The sequence below is a fragment of the Lissotriton vulgaris genome, chromosome 2_2, assembly GCF_964263255.1.
Source record: "Lissotriton vulgaris chromosome 2_2, aLisVul1.2, whole genome shotgun sequence".
Classification (NCBI taxonomy): Eukaryota; Metazoa; Chordata; class Amphibia; order Caudata; family Salamandridae; genus Lissotriton; species Lissotriton vulgaris.
In genome coordinates this window covers 316,534,964-316,552,659 of record NC_141688.1, presented here as the reverse complement: position 1 = coordinate 316,552,659, position 17,696 = coordinate 316,534,964, and the positions used below count along the sequence as shown (strand labels likewise).

Sequence of the window (17,696 nt, the reverse complement as noted above, 5' to 3'; positions counted from 1 at the left end):
GGCAGGAGAATTTGAGAGCTATCTTTTTATGTTTGTAGGGAGGGCAAGCCAATTTAAAACGGAAATCCTTTACCAAAGGGGAAATATTGGTACATAATGCAGTAAGCAGGTGAGCAAACGCATAGACCTACATTGGGTATTATTTATTCCCTGTGGCTCAAAGGGGTGCCTGTGTGGATGTTGATGGCGCAGATACTCCTCTTAATACATTTCTGATTATAAAAATACATCGGGACACTGTACATGTATACAAACGTACCCGTTTAGCAATTTATGTATTTACAACTCTTTTGGGGCATGTGCAAAGTCATAGAACATTCTTTGACTAATAGAAAGGGGTGATTACATTTTTGCGTGAGCTACTGTAAAACTTCTGGAGTGAGTGGGTAGCACGTCAAATCAGGTAGAACGATCGGAAACTGGATGTTATAGAGTGTGTTCTTGAGGAGATTAGGAGGTTCCGGTAACAGATCTGATGTTGCTTTCGGATATATGAGCTAAGACCACAGAAAGGCAGTCATAGATGTGCCATGGATGGCTGTGAGTATCAGCATCCAGGCTTGCTTTTGACTAAGAGCCAACCAGCCCGCTTCCTGTTGTTCTCCAATGTCGCTCCTGAAGGGCTGGATCCATGACAGATTTTGAAGATAAGTACATTTATCTAAATGTGGATATGCTAAAAATCTGGCATGGATTCGGCCCTTCGGGGCCAACATTGAACCTGGTGGGGTGCGGTCAGTGCTTCATTTGTAAAAGAATATTTGCTGGCGCCAAAGGTTTGCTCAGAAGATGGTATTGAAAGTAAGATTTCTGAATACCAAGGCTGTGTAGTCTTGAAACCACCTCCTCCTGCCTCTTTAATCCACCACTGGACACTCCCAGCCTGTTTATCTCACTCTTCCAGGTTCTTTTTTCTGCTTTCACCTTTTGTTACTGGTATTTCTATATTTTATCCTCCTTTCTCCACCCATTTGTGTTTTTTCTCTATCTCTTGGGTTATATAGTCTGATAAAAAAATAGAAGTGGTGATCCTCAAAAGTGTGTCGGAGGTCCCCATCTGCAACTAACAGCTCATGATGGGGTTGTGTGTGTTCAGTGTTGTGTCACTTTATCTCATTCTTCCAGGATATTGCTTCCTCTCTTTGTCATGTTTTTCCCTCTTCCTGTCCCCGCGGTGTGTTTTCCTCTCTTGCTCTGGATCAAAGTTTGATGAGCTAAAATAAGTGTCGGTCCCCAAAAAATAAGTGCCAGTGGGTCCCACCTGCAACCAAAAAATGGTCTCTGTTACCAGATTCCTAAGAGCCTTGCTAGTTGCTATGAACCATGCACAACGCTCAATGGGGTCCGTCATGGAAAAAAGGGAGAAAATACTCCTTTTTTTTTTTAGGTGTCCCCTCACTCACCAGGGTTGCCCCACGGTGACATGCTTCATCATTGGGGCCATCCCAGTCCTCTACGGGCTGGGGCGTGCTACGACTTGCGGGTTACGTAGGAGCACTTTTAAAGACTATGGGCCCGATGTAGGTAGCCCTTTACCGATCCGAATCGGCCGAAAATACCGATTTTTCGGCCGTTTCCGATCGGTAAAGGGCTACCGAGATGTAGGGGCACATATTCGGTAAATTTACCGAATCGGTATCTTCGGTAATATGTACCGAATCGGTAAAATAATTACCGATTCGGTAATATTTACTGATTCGTTAAAATTACCGAAAAAGCAATGTAGGTAGAAAATTTACCTTTGGCACATGGCTTACAGAATCGGTATTTTACCATGGAATACAAATCCATGGTAAAATACCGATTCCTGTGTACATGCACATCTGTGCATGTACACATGTGCCATGTGACAGACAGACGTGCCCTTAGGGCATGTCTGTGTGCCACATTGCACACATGCCCGTTTTGGGGGTGCTAGAGGGTGTCAAAGTGACACCCCCTGCACCCTTGAGAATTCTTTAATTACCGATTCGGTAAATACCGAATCGGTAATGCCTAATCATTCCTATGGGCTTCAAAGCCCATAGGAATGAATGGGCATTACCGATTCGGTATTTACCGAATCGGTAATTAAAGAATTGTTAAGGATTCGGTAACGAATCCAGATGTTGGGACCTACATCCCATTTACCGATTTTGAAATACCGAATCGGTAAGATTCGGTATTTCTAAATCGGTAAATGGGATTTACCTACATCGGGCCCTATGTGTGGTGCATATGTAATTGTGGAGTGGACTATGTGATGTATCTAAAAATACCTGCCCAGTAGGTTTACAAGAAACTTTATTCCTGCCTCTAGGTGGTAGTATTAAAAATGGGGTGGAAAGATAGGGCGCCCTAAACGTAATGTGTCAAGGTGTACCTATCAACTCCTATCGTCAACATGTTTCGTGCATACCCCAAGCACTTCTTCGGGACTACGCAGGGACCAGCCCTGAGTTTGCCACTCCTTAGCTCAGTGATGAGTTTTTAAATACATTTTTTTAAGTTGCAGCAGGCTATAATAAGTGCATGCAGTAATACCTACGTATTTAATCCAAACACGTGGTTCCTGTAAGATAAAAGACAACTTGAAAAACCAAGGGGTAAGTTACCCCAAACCTTAACACACATAGACCATGCTGTAGGATCGCTTCGGAAAACGTGATTACATTTCCTGTGGTTCTTGACGGACGTTTTCATGTAAAAAAACGTGATTTTTTTCATGCATAAAACGTGACAGTTCTCATGCATCAAAACGTGATAAAACACCTTTCTGTGGCACACCCATACATTCATCTATCACACACTCTCATACATAGTTTTACATACATGTCATGGGATCTAACTATGCCCCATGGATTCGGAGGGGTTCAGTATCCCGGCAAAATCTAAGAGAGATGGGAGAAACGGGATATAAATGGCAACCAACAAGGTCGTTTTTGCTTAGAAATGGTTATTTGGCCTGTTGGATGTAAGGGTAAACACCCTTCATTAGTCCGATTTCCACTTACTTGCTTAGAGGATACCTCCCTCTTATAGGCACCTACTCGTGTCCCTCCGGTCCGAATGTTACTCGACCGGAGGCTCAGTTTGTTTTTAAAGACAGTCCCAGTCGCGGTTGCTTCCGCATACGCGCCCACGCTCTGGGAAGAGCTGGTGCGTATGGATCGTCCTGGGCAAAACGCGGGTGGCGGCCATCTTAGGAGTACGGAGTGCTTTCACGTTACTTCAAAAGGGACAATAATTATGTTTACGGGGGATTTTGGTGGCAAAAAATTAATTTAGAGCTAATGTTATCTCCTTTATTGTATTATCAGACCCAATGCCGTATTTTTCAAAAATATTTATGAATCATATTTTGAGGTTGGTGATCCCGACATATTTCTTCCATTGACACCTCATACATTATTAAGGGTAGGTTATTGGTTGTTTTGATTAATTTAGTTGAAGATCGACTGAGATGCCCTTGTGTAACATAATATTGTTGCTAGGTTTTCTCAGACTGGTGGTGGTGTACACTCAGGTCTGAAAAGGGAACAACTACAATTCGTCTGTAACCAACACCCACTGTTCTTGGTTATTTTGATTTGACTGTAAAGGAAACAACTACAGTTAGTCTGTAACCAGCACCCACAGTTCTTGGTTACTGGTTATTTGGATATGATTAGATGTCAGCTGAGTAGCCCTCATCTGACAACATTTTTAATTGGCTGGTGATGTGCACTCAGATCTATAAAGGGAACATAACCACCGTTAGGCTGTAACGAACACCCATAGTTGTTTGGTACGGTTCTTTCATTACAAGTACAGTTTAATAACTCCGGGAGGACTCATTCCTATCAGGTGAATTGTCCCCAGGGGATGTCATGGTTCAGACCCACTATGTGAGAGCGAAGTCTAAAAACCCAGCGTTGTTCTTTTTCAAGTAATTTCTTTTCCATTTCTGCATTTTGTTGTTGTATCTCCAGGACCACCCACCGCATATCATTCGGGGTATGTCCCTTTTCCAAGAAATGAGTAGTCATTCTTGTATTTGAATGTTTACATCTAAAATTGCTGCGGTGTTCCACCATCCTCGTATTGACCTTCCTGGTACACCACCACCAGTCTGAGAAAACCTAGCAACAATATTATGTTACACAAGGGCATCTCAGTCCATCTTCAACTAAATTAATCAAAACAACCAATAAACTACCCTTAATAATGTATGAGGTGTCAATGGAAGAAATATGTCGGGATCACCAACCTCAAAATATGATTCATAAATATTTTTGAAAAATACGGCATTGGGTCTGATAATACAATAAAGGAGATAACATTAGCTCTAAATTACTTTTTTGCCACCAAAATCCCCCGTAAACGTAATTATTGTCCCTTTTGAAGTAACGTGAAAGCACTCCGTACTCCTAAGATGGCCGCCACCCGCGTTTTGCCCAGGACGATCCATACGCACCAGCTCTTCCCCGAGCGTGGGCGCGTATGCGGAAGCAACCGCGACAGGGACTGTCTTTAAAAACAAACTGAGCCTCCGGTCGAGTAACATTCGGACCGGAGGGACACGAGTAGGTGCCTATAAGAGGGAGGTATCCTCTAAGCAAGTAAGTGGAAATCGGAATAATGAAGGGTGTTTACCCTTACATCCAACGGGCCAAATAACCATTTCTAAGCAAAAACGACCTTGTTGGTTGCCATTTATATCCCGTTTCTCCCATCTCTCTTAGATTTTGCCGGGATACTGAACCCCTCCGAATCCATGGGGCATAGTTAGATCCCATGACATGTATGTAAAACTATGTATGAGAGTGTGTGATAGATGAATGTATGGGTGTGCCACAGAAAGATGTTTTATCACGTTTTGATGCATGAGACCTGTCACGTTTTATGCATGAAAAGAATCACGTTTTTTGACATGAAAACGTCCGTCAAGAACCACGGGAAATGTAATCACGTTTTCCGAAGCGATCCTACAGCATGGTCTATGTGTGTTAAGGTTTGGGGTAACTTACCCCTTGGTTATTCAAGTTGTCTTTTATCTTACAGGAACCACGTGTTTGGATTAAATACGTAGGTATTACTGCATGCACTTATTATAGCCTGCTGCAACTTAATTTAATTAAAAAAAAATTATTTAAAAACTCATCACTGAGCTAAGGAGTGGCGAACTCAGGGCTGGTCCCTGCGTAGTCCCGGAGAAGTGCTTGGGGTATGCACGAAACATGTTGACGATAGGAGTTGATAGGTACACCTTGACACATTACGTTTAGGGCGCCCTATCTTTCCACCCCGTTTTTAATACTACCACCTAGAGGCATATATGCACCACACATAGTCTTTAAAAGTGCTCCTACGTAACCCGCAAATCGTAGCACGCCCCAGCCCGTAGAGGACTGGGATGGCCTCAATGATGAAGCATGTCACCGTGGGGCAACCCTGGTGAGTGAGGGGACACCTAAAAAAAAGGAGTATTTTCTCCCTTTTTTCCATGACCGACCCCATTGAGCGTTGTGCATGGTTCATAGCAACTAGCAAGGCTCTTAGGAATCTGGTAACAGAGACCATTTGTTTGATTTATAGTTTTTGGAGGGTGAGCCTTAGCTATTTTTCCCTCTAGCTCCCTCTCTTTAATGTTCCCACCTGCAACCACCAGCTCTGTTTAAGCTCTGGGTGTGGTTTTGGAGATTTTATAAAGTTTTGCTGGTAACATTTAATACTTTGGGCAAAAAAGAGTGTTGGAGAAGGCTCACTAGTAGAGTCTTGCAATAGTCTAGTATACACAGTGCATGTGAATACTTTGGTCCTGAATGCTGTTACCCCACTGCCTATCAGCCTAACCCAGAGGCACCATTTCGGACCTCGAGCCCCTCCAAACCACTGTTCGAGTCAAGGTCCCTTCTTCTACTGGTTTTTGTTAGGTCTCGGCTAGAAGCACGCGAAGCGCGTTCTCGCCAGAGAACTATAGTCGTCGGCTCAGCCGACAACGAGTGGAGACAAGAGCTGGCCATGCGCACAGCATTGTGAATGGGAGAGGTCGCGCGCGCGTGAGCTTCTACCGCAGAGGCAGAATCAGATCACGACGCGCGCCTCATGAACAGTTCACGTGACTTGCTCCGTCAGCGTAAGAATGATATCGGGATTGGTAAATGCAAAAATGGGCGTGGCTTGCGCGCGCCGGCTGCTGGATTGGGCAGAGGAGCCGACGTGATCCTGGGGGTACCGTGTCAGTTGGTGCCGCGGGCCAGGAGGGATCTGTGTCAGCAGCTGGGGCAGGTGCTTTGCTATGCACATAACTCAACCCATTGTTCCCTCCGCTTGATGTTTACAGCGGTACAGCGCTATGAAGCCCTGCCGGATTTATTCTCAGCTCTATAAAATAAATAAATGTATAACCCTGTCCATCCGTTGAAACCAAAGTCCCTCCCGGGCTGTCGTAGAACGAAGAAGCGCACACCAACACCAGCCCTGCAGACTCTTTCCAACCCGAGCCCGGGGCTTCGCCCCCATCACCTCATGGCTGCCACCGTAGAGGTCTGGCCTCTTCCATGGAGTGCCTGCGCATTCTTTGCGATCCGTTCCCCGTTGCTGGGAAATGAATGTGTTAAACACAGGCAGGCCGGCTCGGACAGCGCCCTCCCCTGTCTCCCGGGGCCTAATTACAGCCCTTTTCGGGGCGACTTTGCCAGCTCCGTATCTCTCTGGAGGTAAAACCCGTCGGGTGAGAACGAGAACAGGCTGCAGGCTGTTGGTGTGGAAACGGCCCGGGGAACGGGTCCGCCCTGCGGCCTGCTCCTGATGGGAGGCAGGGGAGGTCTGGGCCATGCACCGCTGAGAAGCACAGTGCGCCCTTCAAAGCTGAAGCTCAGCCAGGCCCCGCTCGAGATCAAGGCTCGCCCCCGGAGGAGGCAGGATGTTTCTAATGGTAAAGTTTGGAGGTGAGTTGGGGAGGGTGGGTGAAACAGGGGAAGGGCAATGAATCTCCCTCGACAGCGCTTCTGAGACCGTGGCAAGCCTGGTACCATCCTCTGTGCTGCAAGCGGCCCAGAGCAGCACACCTCGCACTTCCTATTCAGCATGCGCATCTAAGATAGACCTGGCGGTAATGCACCGGTTGCAGGGACCTGTGTGTAATCTGAGGTTACAGATTTGAATGCATCCACTGTCGAGTCAACCTCTCATCATTCAGCAGCTGATAAAAAGACGCCACTTTTAATTGAGGGATAACAACATCTAGTTACAGCGTTGTGTGGGTACTCGCAGCGCTGTATGTGTGTCTGAACATGCCAGCCACGGTGTGCTGGATGCCCGAGTGTACCTGCATCTGTGGTTCGTGCTCCGATGCGCAGTGCGCGTGCCCAGTGCTGCAACAAGACGTCTGCTGGTACAGGCACATCCATGTACCTGCTTGCTTTATGACTGTAAGTTGCATGCAAGTCACTTGCGGCACGCACCCGCAAGAGCAGAGGAGCCCCACATGGCATCAGCTCTGCCCCTCGAGTGCATGCAGGCAGTCTACGCAGCAGAGACACTCTTACACTATACACAGACTTCAGGCACACTGACAGACTAACGCACAGCAGAATTCACAACATATCTCAAAGCGGGGGTTCCAGTCTCGGCAAGGACGCTCCACATCCGGTGACTCTCGGCAAATCACTTAATCATCCTCTGCCTAACAAAATAAATGTGTCCGTCTGTAAAGCAACTGGTGTCGACCTTGGGCCGAGGTAGCGCAATTTATAAAACTAACAAGAAAAAAACCAGAACTCAACAAAGTGGGGGATGCCAAAGCTAGACGGAAAACAGGGCATTTGGTAGCGAATTTTAAATTACTTTCTTATGCATGCGGCTGTAAGCAGCAGGAGTGAACAAAAATATGTCAGCATAAAATAACTTTAAGCTAGTAAGTAGGTGCTCCGCTAAAATAACCAAGACATCAACTTCTGTTGATTCACACATGTATGTAGTAGGTCTTATATTGCGTCATAGATACTTTCAACAGGCATGAACTAATCAAAGGTTTTAGCCTTATTCTGTTAGGCTTGATAGCACAGTTCTCGGCAAAACCTATTTTTAATAATGCTTTAAAATATGCAAACAGTCTTCTTTGGCGCCACCTTGAGGAGTATTTCTCGCTCACCTCAGAGACCCCCATCCATCCGGCATTGACTGCCTAAACAGCATTTGTGCATGCAACACATTCAAACTTCATTTGTCTGTTTTTACATGCGGCATTGCGTTAAAGCCAGAACTAGTGGTTTTGCCAATGTTTGTTATAATTCCCATATGCCTGTGCTGCCTGAATTTTAGGTACGTTCGGAGCACGTGGACTTGCTGGTTTCCTAAGAGGTGAATGTGACACTTTTTCAGCAGAAAGCGGCAGAACCAGCTGTTGTTGCTCTGCCGCAGTGCTCAAAGTCAGAAGCAGAGCTGCTCTACACAGCACCAATCACTGCTTCTCCCATGCACTAAAGGAAGCAGACCATGTATCTACCAGGCTGAGCTCGGCTTCTTAAGGGGAGATACTGGTGTGGAATTTTAGTTTGCGATCTGAACATCATCTGCGCCAGCTTGTCACCTATGTACTACACGCACGGCAGCCATTTTAGATATCATGGTCTCCCTGTCCACGATCGATCGCCAGCGCGCCCCTCTGACCCAGCAAGCATCCTCCGCGCACCCTGGCTCCCCCTCCCTCCTCCTTATGAGCATGACCCTTCTGCATGACCCTGTCCTTGGGAGTCACGCCAGCGCCTGACCAACACCTCCTCTCCTCCCATGAATGCCCCGCTGTTGATAAACCTCCCCTCTGCGCTGGATTGTTCACGCGGCATGAATACCACTCCATTGATGGCCCCTCACCCCGTGTCCGACTGTCCACACAGGTCCGAGGCCACTGCGTAAGCCGGGAGATATCATTTACTGCCCCTTATTGTATGAGGTCGCTCTCCTTCAAAGGACCCTCTATTGATCCAGGCCTCCCCACCCCCTGTGATATGATCAGGCGCACACATCCTAAGACTCGACGGAACACTCAGCTGCGTGATGACCCCCTCCTCTTATCAGCAGGTTGAGGACCTCTATTGTGAAGGTATATGGGGGTGGGATTAACACGAGGATTACGGGGACGTCTTTTTCTTGCTTTACAAAGTTCTTATTGTAATAAAAGAAGGTCACATGCCATAAACCAGTGTATAAGAGGCCAGGCCTCCGAGAGGCTGTTAGAGCACCTCGAGACGATACCTTGTTGTCTGATCTGATGTGTTCTGCTCCGTCGGAATAAACTTCTGTTTCCTGCCTTCTGGTCTCCGGCGCCTGCCTCATTGCTTGGTAAACTTGAATGGTACAAGGGCGGTTAGCGCCGGGCAAATCTTGAGAAAGGTCCTAGCCCTACCTTTTTCCACAATTGGCGTCCCAAAGCGTGGGGCCCATCAGCGACACGTGGATCCAGTGGGAGAGGTCCCGATGACAGAGTGAACGACTGCAACGATCGGGAAGAGCTCATGTCCGATAGACCCTCGTCTGACAGCCGATCATCCGACCTTCACTAGTTCTGAACAGACCTCTCTCGAGTGATCTACGGTCCTGACTGGGAACCATCAGGAGTGCCGCGAACATCACGAAGGAGAGAGGACGATCGGGCGCTGGATCCAGAGGACAGGAAACCGTCCATGCGGTCCGGGTAAGGTCGTGTAAACACGACGAATTGAGGAAAATTGTTTGTTTGGATAATACTAGTATTACGCTTTGTTGAAACCTCTGGAGATTCGCTGTCTGCAAACGGGGAAAAACAAACAGGCTCTCTCTTTGCAAACAGTGAAGGATAGGTAACGCAGACTTTTGTCCCCATTGTAATCCGTCGTGCCTATCTTCCTCCCCCACTGTTTCCCGAACTATCGTTCGTGGATTATTGTCTGGAGATTCTTTGTCTGCAAACAGGGAAGAACAAGGTCTCTCTTTGCAGGTAGAGAAAGAGTGGGTAACGATAACTTTTCGTGCCCACTTATTCTCCCCACTGAATTGTTTTGAATGACCGATTGTTCGGTATTGGTTCGTTTGAGGTATTCACCGCCGGCAAACAACGGAGAATAGAAATATTCTGTCTAGTCTTTGCCCGCCGTGATAAGATAGGTAGTGCAGACTTTTGTCCCCGGTGTAAACCGTCATGCCTATCTTCTCCCCACTGGTTGGTAGCCTGTTTAGCCCGGACCGCTTATTAGAGATGAACCATCCAGCTCCACTGGAGGGCACCCCTAATAAGGACATGTTCACTAAGTATGGACTAGTCGCTATAGCTTACACTAGACTATGGCATAAATACACGAAAAAGAACCCTGAAAGTCAGTGGCCACTGACAGGTTCCTTTAGTGAAAATAAAATAAAAACATTAGAAATAGCGCTCCAGAAGAATAAGACCACGCCCACTATGCTCGACAGTATCGGCATGTGGCGCAAAGAAACGGAACAACGAAAGAAAAGAGAAGAAGCAAAAATAGGGAAAGAATTACGAAAGGCAGCCCACCTAGCCGCAAAGCAACTAGAAGAGGAAATAAAAGAAAGAAAGGAAGCTACACAAAACCAAGAATCAGGGTCGACAGGCCAATGTCCTGTTAGGACCCCCTCTGCACTCTACCCTGAACTACCCTCCAAACAACGGGCAAACGATGAGTTACTGTTAGGTCCCCCAATCATCTACATGCCCCCTCCATATGCTCCCAGCCAACAAACCCTGCAAGCCCCGAGAGTGAGTGAAAGTGACCCTAGTGCTAGTGCACCGGCCCTCACGGCCTCCGCACCAACCATATTAACAACTTTGTCAGACGACCCCGAGGCTAGCAAACAATCATCAGCCAGGTTAAGTAGGTTGAGCAAAGATGAGCGGGATGGGATCAACGAAATAGCAAAGACATTGGTAGAACGAAGGGAGAGCGAAGAATACACAATGAGCATATATAATTCACATGCCGACAGCCACAGACGGCATTTCATTTTGCGATTCAGCTACCACACCCTGAACGCGTATGAAGATAGGTATCAGAGTAAGGGTCCCGCTAAACTAACAACACTGTATAGGAAGATTGATGTTGGAGATGGGACTGAACGTGAGGCGACGGAGCTCTTCATGCAAATGCTTGAGGTCTTCCGCCACCTCGCGGAACAGAAACCAGAAGCCAAGGTTACGGTCCCTGAAACAACCTCGGCAGAGGTAGCCAATACTATGATGCCTATCAGAGAAGCGGCTCCTTACTGGATCCCGCCACGGGGCCAGGGAACGAGCGATGATATTAATAGTGAAAATGCAAAGGGGAGGGTTGTGTACAATTGGGTTTACCAACCATGGGACCGACAAGACATCCTAACCTTTAAGCAAACCCTGCCCGACTTAAGAAAGAACCCGACGGCATTTTATACCGAATTAGGCACAGCCTTGGGTTCGACAATAATGACTTTAGCAGATATTGACTTGTTCTTTGGGTTATGCCTGCCAGCTGATGTGTGGAAGCAAATCCGGAAGGTTGACCACACGGATCTGTTTGGACATACCTGGGACCAACTCGGTAAACTAGATAGACAGCGAGAGCCGGGGAGTAAACCAGTGAAGGACATACTGGAACTCCCAGACAAACTGGTCCAGAAGTTAAAAACCCTGGTCCCGGAAAGAAAAGTAGACTGGTCGATAGTCACGGCCTGTCGACAGAAACCCCAGGAAGATGTGTCGGAATACTTCTCCCGATTTGAGACAGTGTTCTCCGACTACAGTGGCCAAGACATGACCACCGCAACCGGACAGCACCTGTTTGTGCAAAATTATGTAAAGGGACTAACACAAGAAGTCTCCCAAAAACTGCAGACGAGTGAGAGTAGTTGGGGGGCCTCCAAACCCGCAGCTATCCTTCAGATGGCTCAGTATTACGAGCACCAAAAGAATGAGAATGATAGGGCGTCCGAGAAAAAGAAGAAAGATTTAAAGGAAAGGGTAATGATAGCCCAGATACAAGGTATAGCGCTAGGACGGGAACACCAAAGGGGGAACTACCAATCAACCACCCCCAGAGATCTCCCTCCTAAAGATTACACCCCAACATCCCACACTGGACGGAGAGACATTAGCAATGACCAATGCGCCTTCTGCAAAGGGCTCGGCCATTGGAAGTCCCAGTGTCCGGTTCTGCTAGAGATGAATAGGAATAGGGATTCCAGGGATGTGGCGGGTGGTCCGAGGAATAGAGTACAGGGACGAGGGAACCCCAACGGCACCAACAATGACAGATCAGGAAGACTGAACACCTTTGACCGTCCCCGACAGAACCAATATCAGCTGTCTGAAGGTGAAAATGCCCCCAACTTTGCATAGGACTGCCAGGGGCAAGGGAGGGATCCAGTCGAGCTCTGTGTTGACCAGCAAGGTCCTTATGTCACCGCTAAGGTCCTGGGTACAGAGTCTCCATTCTTGGTAGACACTGGGGCGACACGTAGTGTGTTATCAAAACGACTGATTCCAAGGGCACCCTTGTCTGGCTCACACATAACGTCGATAGGTTTCGATGGGACGCCCTCCACTAACCCCCTGTCCGTACCTATTACCTTTGACCTAGAAAACAACACCACTGACGCGACATTTCTACTCTCCTCCAACTCCCCTGACGCCATTATGGGTATTGACTTACTGAAACATTTTCGAGCTACCATTAGGTGTTCCCCAGATGGAATACGAGTCATCCTGTACGGCAACCCAGACATGCCCAGACCCCGTCCCCCACGACACATGTGCTCCATAACTGACGCTGACATGTCCTTGCTTGACACCCTGCCTCCGTACCTGTGGGCCAAGAATGACTCTGATGTGGGGCGAATGATGATTGATCCTATTCACATAACTGTACGACAGGACGCTATGCTCCCGAAACTCCCGCAATATCGGATATCGCCAGAGGGTGAGAAGGCACTGGTAGCGATCATTCAGTCTCTGGTAGATGCAGGAGTGGTTGAAGAGGTGGTTAGCAACGTCTGCAACAGCCCAATCCTACCTATTGTTAAGAAGCAAGGTGAAGGAGATGAGAAAGCGTACCGCTTCATCATCGACTTGCGAGAGATTAACAAAGTGGTTGTACCCCAATATCCTGTGGTCTCTGATATCACCACCATTCTGACCCTCATCCCGTCCACTGCCACCACCTTCACTGTTATCGACCTTAAGAACGCGTTTTTCTCTATCCCCATTCATCCAGACAGCCGTTATCTCTTCGGCTTCACCTTAAAATCCCGTTCGTACCGATTTTGTAGAGCTCCCCAGGGGTACACTGAAAGTCCCAGCATTTACAGCCAGGCCCTCAAAAGACAGCTGGATGCCTTCCAGCTACCAGAGGGAGTGGTGTTGATCCAATATGTTGATGATATCCTTTTGGCGGCCGACACCACCCCGCTTGCAACGACAGCCACCGTCCAACTCCTACACTTTCTTGCAGAGAATGGCCATAAAGTCTCCAAAAAGAAGTTACAGTTCTGTCAGCCACAGGTGACTTACCTAGGCCATCTTCTGTCCAAAGAAGGGAGGAAACTTACACCCGACCGAATCCAAACCATCCTAGATACCCCCATCCCGAAAACACAAAAGCAGGTCCGCTCTTTGGTTGGCCTAACCTCTTTTTGCAGACAGTGGTTGCCTAATTACAGCCTCATTGTGAAACCATTACTTGCCCTACTGACCAAAGATGTCCCCTCCCCGCTTCCTTGGACCACTGAGTGTCAAGCCTCCTTTAAGGAATTACGGGATGCACTCTGCTCAGCGCCCGTCCTCGGAACGCCGGATTACTCCAAATCCTTCTCCCTCTTCACCCACGAAAGGGAGGGATGCGCATTGTCTGTCCTAACTCAATCAATTGGTCCTAAGCAGCGCCCTTGTGCCTACTTCTCCGCCACTCTTGACCCTGTAGCTAGAGCTTTGCCTGCCTGCCTTCGAGCAGTAGCCGCCGCTGCTGTCTCTATCCGTCAGAGCGAGGGAATTGTACTTTCCAACTCTCTCTCAGTGTTAGTACCCCATGCAGTCGACACCCTCTTGAACCAGACCAAAACCCAGCACCTGACTAGCGCACGACTGACAGGGTACGAGTTGACTCTGCTTGCACCCCACATCACACTAAAGAGATGCACGACTTTGAATCCTGCCACATTGTTACCCCTGCCTGAAAATGACCCCGACATTCCTCCCATCCACGACTGTGTGACCCTCACGGACGAACAAACTAGGAGTAGGGTTGACCTCCGAGACACTGCTTTTACTGACCCCGATGGAGAGCTATGGGTAGACGGTTCATGCATCAAACTCTCAGATGGCACCACTTCAGCTGCCTATGCAGTAACAACAGCCCGAACAGTAGTTGAGACAGCCTGCATCACACAACGATCTGCCCAGGCAGCAGAGCTGATAGCCCTCACCCGAGCATGCATCATAGCCGAAGGGACCACCACGAACGTATATACGGACAGCCAGTATGCCTTCGGAGTGGTCCACCATTTTGGGCTCCTGTGGAGGGAGAGGGGATTCCTGACGTCCCACGGCACCCCGATCCTCCACGGAGATCTAGTCTCCGCTCTGATTGAAGCAGTTCTCCTCCCCAAACGATTAGCGGTGATAAAATGTCAGGCACACAAAAGGGTGACAGACTTAGTTGGACAAGGGAATGCATTGGCCGACATCACTGCACGAACCACAGCCGAGAATAGGACGGTGACACGCATGTACATGACCAGGTCACAAGCAGAAACATGGAGTGACACAAGGATAATGATCAGAGACATACAATCGGCCAGCACCCCTCACGAGCTGACTAAGTGGGCAAGGGTGGGTTTGAAGGATGAGGAGGGCTGTTGGCGAACGAAGGATGCAAGCAAATGGTTGCTGCCCGACTCTGATTCCCATACTGACAATGGCTCACTCCCCCGCACACATAGGATCTGCACCCATGATCGAACTCATTTCCAAAGTCTGGCATAACGACAAAATCCCTGACTCAGCCAGACGTCTAGTTCAGCAGTGCCTTATCTGCCTGCAACACAACCCCGGGAAAGGAACTGTAGTGCCCCGGGGAGGGTTTGGGACCCCCAATCACCCCTTTGAGGTCCTTCAGATGGATTACATCCAACTAGAGAGATGCCAAAACCTGAAGTATGTACTAGTCATTGTATGTGCCTTCAGTAAATGGGTAGAAGCCTATCCAACCCGTGACAACACTGCCATGACTACTGCCAAAGTACTACTGAAAGAATTCTTCCCGCGCTATGGCCTTTGCCGAATTTTATGGAGCGACAATGGCCCCCACTTCATAGCTGAGGTTATCCAACTAATCCTAAAGGGGTTGGGGGTGAAGCAACGATTCCATGCGGTTTTCCACCCCCAATCCGCCGGTCTAGTGGAACGCCATAATGCCACACTGAAGCTGAAACTGGCAAAAATAGTGGCCACCACTGGACTTAACTGGCCAGATGCCCTCCCACTGGGTTTGTTATCAATGCGCTCCACTCCCACCAAGCACCATTTGACCCCCTACGAGGTCGTGTTCGGGCGGCCGATGAATCTCTGGACTGCTCCCAAACCGACCTCCATTCATGACGTCCCGGACGTCCTACTGTCTGATTATTTGTGCAAGTTAACTAAAACGTTGTCTGTCATCCATCAACAGGTGCAGCAGGCCATCCCCGATGCTTCCAGGGGCCCCGGCCACGACATCCAACCGGGAGATTTCGTATTGATACGAAATTTCCAGCGAACCAAGAGTCTGGAACCTCGGTGGACGGGCCCCTGGCAAGTGCTGATCACCACCCGAACGGCACTCCGAGTGGAGGGGAAGAAGCACTGGCTGCACGCGCATCATTGTCGAAAGGTCTCTGCAAACCTGGCCACGACAGAAAACGTCAGCACCCAAGAAGAGCTCCTGAGCAAGGACCGACCGATATTGGACTGTTATCCCGATACTGAGGCACTTGAACTTGCAAAATTCTCTGATCCCACTGTGCCATCCAGAGAAGGGTATTTCCTGCGTCGAAAGGAGGGAGTCTCGGCTAAGTAGGCCACGGACTAAGTTAAATCTCAGAACGGTGACCTACACACAATCAAGGGTTGCCGGGAGAGAAGCTAAACGAAGTCTGTGGTTCTGCCCACTACCGAGCCCCTTGAAGGTGATGGAAGCGCCAGATAGGAAGATGATGGAAGCGCCAGATAAGAAGATGATGGAAGCAACAGGAAATACCCAGTATAGAAATCCAAAGACTGACAACCTGCACAAATCAAAGACAATTGCACTCTTCATTGTCTTCCTCTTCTGCCTCCTCCTCATGACCTCCTTCTGGATTCTGGAGGAAAGCACACCGGCTCATGAGACATTGCTACCTACTGCACAGCCAACACCCCTGAAAGAGCATCACCTAATCTCTCTGTCGCCTCAGCTCCGAGAAAGGCGCAGGGAATTCTGGAACAATTCCTTCGTGCAACTGTTGCACCAACACAACCTTGCTGCAAATGCTACGAACTGTTGGATCTGCGGGTTGCTCCCGCATGCCACTGGACACTCCATCCCCTTCATCCCTTCACCCTTCTCAGTTCACGGCTCTTACCTCGCCTGGTTGATCCTCATGCAAGAGAGCCACAGGGACAACGCCACCTCCAGCCGGACAGTGTCACACTTCTACTCTGGGTTCTGGCTGAACAAAACAGGAAAGACCCCAGCTGCCCTGTGTCCTGCGCTCGCAGGCGCCACCTTCATCAAAGACATTCCAGCCAAAGAACGAGTCGAAGTACAGGTGTTCCACAATCCGGCCAGAACCACCTTCACTCATCTGCAAAAACAAACTACCGCCACTCTAACTGTGGCCCTGTCTGTTATCAATGTCACAGGTCTCGTGTGTCTCGAAGGCCAGGGAACGCAGCTGGTGGGTTACAGCGCCTGCCGAATCACCAGAACATTGGACTCAGCTGAACCCCCTTCTTTTGTTGCTTCTCCGAATATGTACTTTGTGTGTGGCACCAAGGCTTACACCTGGCTCCCGAGAGGTTGGAAGGGCACCTGTTATATTGCCTTCGTTCTTCCACCCACATATGTAGCCCCTGCCAACCACCACCGGCAGAGGCGTGCGGACGACCTTGGACAAGCCGACTCCACCGGAGCACAGTTCCTGGATGCAGCAAAGGGACTTGTTCCCCTGTGGGGCCCAATGGCAAACAGCCGTGCTATCCGACACCTGACCCAGGCAGTAGAAACAACGATCAACATCACGGCTGGCATCCTCGCCAACAACACCGCGGAGCTTCAGGCGGTCCGCCTCGTGACCCTTCAAAATCGTCTTGTCTTAGACGTGGTCCTAGCCGACCGAGGAGGAGCATGCCGCATCATCGGATCCAGCTGCTGCACCTACGTGCCAGACAACTCGCCTTCAGTCTACAAAGCCATCGAACACCTCCACAGACTTTCCTCGGAGGTTCACCAAGAACAGGAAGGATGGTCGCTTGGGAGCTGGTTTTGGGACACTTTGAAAAATTGGGGTTGGAAGTTGTTTTCCTTCGTGCTGGTACCTGTTGTGATATTATGTGGGTGTTGCCTAGGTATCCAATGTCTGCCACCTTTGTTCGGCCTTGTTTCTAACTGTTTGTGCCCAAAGACTTTGGACTTCCGAAATGAGCACATGAGCCCCCTCTATGAAGTAGAAATACGTGGCCTTATGGGGAT

At 48.8% G+C, this 17,696-nt stretch overlaps 1 protein-coding gene across 1 annotated transcript in view; it reads left to right on the top strand.

The window, feature by feature from the left end:
* The window catches only part of HARBI1 (harbinger transposase derived 1), a 33,982-nt gene that overhangs the window by 2,102 nt on the left and 14,184 nt on the right, over positions 1-17,696 (top strand). The window lies entirely within an intron of this gene.